At 40.8% G+C, this 5,748-nt stretch overlaps 1 long non-coding RNA gene across 1 annotated transcript in view; it reads right to left on the reverse strand.

The window, feature by feature from the left end:
* Positions 1-3,426: 3,426 nt before the first annotated feature.
* LOC108165749 (uncharacterized) overlaps positions 3,427-5,748 on the reverse strand; it is a 9,944-nt gene continuing 7,622 nt past the window's right edge. The window contains exons 2-3 of the long non-coding RNA XR_001776077.1: positions 5,324-5,457; positions 3,427-3,798 (exon numbers count right to left, since the gene is read on the reverse strand). This is a non-coding gene — a long non-coding RNA (uncharacterized LOC108165749). The remainder of the gene's footprint in view (positions 3,799-5,323; positions 5,458-5,748) is intronic.

The raw sequence follows: 5,748 nt of genomic DNA on the forward strand, positions 1-5,748 counted from the left end.
ATGGATGGATGGATGGATGGATGGATGGATGGATGGATGGATGGATGGATGGATGGATGGATGGATGGATGGATGGATGGATGGATGGATGGATGGAACAGGCACTTTAAAAGACTCAATGTAAAGTATTTGCTCACAAAATGAATCCAGGAAATACAGAAAACACAAATTAACACAATTATTCATTTTCACCATAAAAATAGCAATTAAGAGAAAATATCAAAATGTATAGCATAGCGGAGCACCGGTCAGTTCTGGAGCTTTGAAGGAAGAAGCTCCTCTGGCCGCTCTGTGGGAAGTTTTAACGTTCTTTCTATACACATGTTGATTTTCCTCCCACACTCCAAAAACATAAACGCTCATTAAGTGAAGAATCTAAATTGCCTTTACATCCACTATGCACTATTTTTGCTTTGCATTTCAGTCGCGTAAGAAGAGACACCCCGCTTTGGGCGAATACCACTCCTGCACCAGCTTCCTACGCAGCTGCCGCTGTAGCACGTGCAATTTGATGTGCAGATAAACTCGTTACATGGACTTTTTTTTTTTTTTTAGAAATTAAGAAATACCATGCCTTCCTTTTCAATTCTGTAAAGCAACGGATGCTGAACATACGAACCATTGCTAAATGTGGGAAAATTACACACATATTTGCTGTAGCATCGACTTCTGGTGCGACAGACGTAAAACAGCAACCAAAAGAAGAAGATGAGAGACGGACAGAAAGAAGGCAGTCAGAGTGAACACAGGCCAGCTGACGATGCAGTGAGCAGCAGTAGAGAGGGAGGCGCACATTTTGTGACAACAACAAGGTTCTAATGTTTTAGTCTTTGCCAAGCCAAGCATTCTGCTTTCTAACCGCATTGTCATTTTTAGTTAAGTAATGGACTTTACTGTTACAACTTTATTGTACTACAATGTACCCATGCATGTAGTCAAGCCTACTGAATTAAAACGTAAAAATAGAAAGATATGTAACTATGTTAATGCCAATGTACAAACTAAGGCTGCACCAATTGCAGTTTTCTGGCAGATTGGCGATTACCGATCTTTTGAAAAGCCTAACTTACCGATTCCGATTTTGGCCGATACCATTTTTTTTTGTCTGAAATGTTGCTCAATATATCAAGTTGCTGAACTGGCAACAATGGGGTGACTGTTGTTAACTGTAGATGTGCAGACATGACCTGGTCAGCCGGTTTGTCAGTCAAACGTCTCTAACAGGAGAAAAGAAAAGCACAGTGGTTGATATTTAGACCTTTGCCAAGGTTGAAAACATCAGTGGATAAGATCAGCTTCACATGTAAAAATCAGCTGATTACCGATCTCCCAAAATTGAGGACATCTGCATCGATAAAGATCTACTCTCCCCAAGATGCTGAAAGCTTAAAATAGCCTAGATAGCGTAGTGAGTGTTCTGACCCTTTTTCATTTACTCAGCTTGACCACCTGAATCAAAACTGTCTCCAGGAGTCAACAATGTACCTTTATGTAAAATAATATGTTACACACGATGTCTGAAGATAATTCTCAAAAATATGTTTGTACTAGGGTTGCACTGACTTATCGGCCAGCAGATTTATTGGTGCCTTACAGCTGCTACGTTGCTGCCTTTATTTCTTGTAATTTTGAATATTATGGCTGACAGATGATGAAAACCCAGAATTTAAAGGAAATACCCTGAGAAGTTGAGTTTTCAAAACTCATGCTGTCACACCTTTATCAGCAAATAATTCTTTGCCTGGGTCAGTCTCCTGCACAGTCATGGGGAAGACTGCTGACATCGACACCCCACACAGTAGAGCAAGCTTCAAAAGGTCAGAGTTAAATAACACGGTTGCTCACTCTATCCAGGCATAGTCATAAATGGTTGAGTGGAAGGAAAATGTGTGAAAGGAAAAAGTACACCAGCAGTAGGGACAACCGAAGCTTTGACAGGACTGTTAAGTGAAATCCATCCATCCAAGTATGTTGGGGCGATTAAACAGAAATGATCCGAGGCTGCAGTCAGTGCATCAAGAGCCACTACATACAGACTTAGGCTACACATTTCAATTCAATTCATTTATGTAGTACAAATACCCAGCAAATGCTTTGAGGCCCATTGCAAAAAAATCTTTTCAATTCATGGATATATACATTCCAACTGATCCTAGTTATCAAACAGTACAGTAAGTTCTGCTAGTTATTCAAAGTATCTTAACATTGTACTGCTGTATCAAGTCAGTGCTGAACCAGGCCAGTGTCAAAAGCGTCTTACCGGGGCTAAGAAGAAGAAGAAGGAGAATGGCTGCTCAGTGGTCCAGAGTTCTCCTTTCAGATTAAAGTTTGAATTTTATTTTGAAATTCATGACTTGCAGATTGTCGTGTTGGGGTTTCTGAACGCCGCCACGCTCAATGCAGACGATCACTTGGACATTTTCAATCTCTTCGTGCTTCCTTCTAATGATAGAGAAGCTGATTTCATTTCCAACTTGGCTCCTGGCAGCCAAAAGCTTCCAAAAGCTGCTTCAGTGACCATGGTGTTCCTTTATTTGATTGACCGTCGAACTGGCCCGCCCTGAGCCTCCCACAGAGGGCCGCCGCTATCAAAGCAAGCCGGTCAGTGCCGCTGCCACGCCGCATTTAACGTATGCAATATCCTAATGTCTTAAGACACTAAATTTTGAGTTTTTATTATCTGTAAGTCATTATCACTAAAATTAGAGGAGATAAAGGCTTGAAATATTTGCAAAACAGGTGTACTTGTGCTCATAGCTAAACGTCTTCCTACTCCACTGAAACAATAGTTTGATGGGGATGTTACCAGGTTTTTATGTGGAGATATTTCCTGCTGTCAAGCCGCTGACATTTAGAATTATCTCACGCCTTGGAATTTTATGGTCAATATTAAAAACCAAAAAGTTTTCAGCTACATTTTGCCAATCTTATTTAGTGCTTTGCCACATCAGCTGACATGTATGTCTTCATATTAAAAGTGAAACTCTTATTGAAAGATTATTTTAATTTACGGGTTGATTTGGCGCTTGCGTTTCTGTACCCTTGTTTTGCACAGTCAGATTTGTTTTATTTGGGACAAAAATATGTTGTGACTTTTCAAAGAAAGAAATTTGTAGCACAATAATAACTTTTGGAGGGTCTGAAGATGACAATGGCCCGACTCTGTTGCTACCACCTAATTGGTAGGATTTATTCTAGTTTGCATCGCTCTGCTTTAGTGTGACGCGGGTAACCAAAAGATCAATCGAATTCTTTTTCAATTGGGTCCCAGATGGGCTGGCTTTCTGTTTTGCTTCCTAATAAAGAACAAAATCTATTCAGCAACTTCAGTCTGCAGCTTTTACTGCATTTTTCTTTATTTAAAAAAATGAATTTTAACATTTATTCTTAGGCTACTTTTGCTTTAAAATACCGCCATTCATTTAGGCAATAAGTAGCACGTGAAGCATCAGTAAGGCTGAATATTCGCTGCTCGTGTGATTATGCAACCCTCCTCTTCAATTTCTCTCTTTTTTTTTTTTTTTGCACATCAAAGTTCTCTGGCAAATTTACAGATAGTTTGGCACAGAGCCCTTTGGTGGCTTCACCTTCTTCCTGTCTGTAACCACGGGACATTCGGCATAGCTCAGAGTTTAAAGTGAGTCAATTTAGATCCGAGCAGGCAGAGACGTGTTCAGACCTCGCTTTCATCCTGTCCAGATGCAACGCGTGCCAGAGGAGAAGCGCGTGGGAAGAGGGATGCATGTGCTGCTCTGGATGTTCCTCAGACACGAGGAGGAGGAAGAGCAGAACTGCAGTCTGTGGAGATAAACAAGTGTGCAATAAGTCAAAGACGGAAATATAAAGCAACTTCAGGTAAACGGTGTGACTCGTACATGCACTTACATTCGGAGGCATGCAAACTTGAGTGTATTAAAAAGTGAAAACCAGAAGAAAAAAAAAAAGAAAAGAAATCCTGAGTCATGCTGTGTGAAACAGAATGATAGCTAATGGATTTTCTTCAATGAGAGCAAGCCACTAATGAGGAAGTAAGAAAAGAGAGAGTTGCAGGGGGTCAGCAGACTAGGTCACATGGAGGGCTGATTGCTGTGCAGGTTGCAGGTTAAAAGGTCAGCTCTAAAACTCAAGATCTGATAACCTGGAGGTAAGCTAATTAAAAAGTTTCTTTTTGTGTATTAGCTTATTTTTAATAGGGACAAGTCAACAAATACTGAACACTTAAACATGTATTGTCTTAGCTAATGCCTCACCTTAGGCTTTTGTTTGCCGCTGTAACTATACATAGTTTTACCTAAATTCATGATGAAGATCGCTTACTTGAACTAAAGTGCTAACAAACCTAATCATGTAAAGGGTTTCCCCACTTGTGTAAATAAAGCAGCAATGTCAAACTAGATTAACAAACAGGTTGGACTGGACCTGCTGCAGTGCTTCTGCGACGACAACGGGACGCTCCCAAAAAGGCTCCCCGTCTCGGCTGGGAGCCTGACAACTCTGACGACGTTCACGTCATAAAACCCAATCTGCCGTGATCACGGTTCCTGCGTGATTCTAAAGCATCACTTTGTCGTTGTGAAACCATGAAATTTGACCCGAGCAACGTGTAAAATTACGCAATGTATTTCCAGATGGGACCTTCTCAGCTCTTCGTCGTGTTCCTCATGCAGACCTTTCACATCAGTTTGCGGCTTTGAATACAAGCAAAGTTGTTGGGCCCCATTAAACGTGTCATCATGCCCATCAGATTCTGCTGAGCAGTGTGTTTCTCAGATTAGATGGACTCTGGAAAGTCATGCGGTGACTCTGCTTTCACTGTCCAGCTGCTTCTACAACTGTCTTCCCTTTGTAGAATGAGCAATCCCGTTTTACCCCCTGTAGTTCATGGATGTTACGGGTTTGCAACTAAAATACTAGATAAAGCTTTTATATGGATAACGTGGTGCACATTTGCACCACAGTATTATATGCATAGTATAAAATGAAAATGCAAATATAAATGAGCATATTGAAGATATGCTATGCGGTAAAATTGCTAATTCTGTTTCCTGTAACGTTCTCAGCTACGGTAATTTTCAATCAAGTTCATGTTTGTTTATTTCATCTGAATCTGATCAAGCATTCACGGCAGCACTGATGGGGATTAACCCAGGTATTGATTTCATGGCTGTCGTACCTGAAACAATAACGACAGCCTTAGAGAAGCGATCCAGAATGTCCAATTTCTTGCAAACTCTTGAATAAGCATGTCTTTTTAACACTGCCAAGAGAAAGGCGGCATAAAAAAAGGCCAACTGAGTGTGAGCAGTGGGAACAGGTTTCTTACAGCAGTCGGAAAGCAGCATGTAGCCTGGAGACCTTGTTAGCCTCTCCCCTCTGATCAATGAAGAATGACAATGCCAGGGGCTAGGCAAAGTCCCGCAGGCGCCGCAGTCGGCCAACACATGCCAGAAGCGGTAGCTGCCCAAAATAGAAAGACCAATACAAACATGAGAGCTGCTTAAATTTTCATGTTAAATCTCCAACATATCATGCTTAGTGTCTCCCTCCGGTTCTCAACGCAGGTTTGTGTGTTGACGAATCAAAACCTCAGAGAATAAAAATAAAGGTGAGAGCTCGAATAAAACGAATCCTTGACTTGTGGAGATTTAAGACTAGTATGTCCACATTTAATAAACATGATTATTTTATTCGGCTGCAGTAAGATTTCACTTTTAAACAACTATAAAATTATGCTTTTCTGCCCATATA

This window comes from Poecilia reticulata, linkage group LG21 (genome assembly GCF_000633615.1).
Source record: "Poecilia reticulata strain Guanapo linkage group LG21, Guppy_female_1.0+MT, whole genome shotgun sequence".
NCBI classification, from domain to species: Eukaryota; Metazoa; Chordata; class Actinopteri; order Cyprinodontiformes; family Poeciliidae; genus Poecilia; species Poecilia reticulata.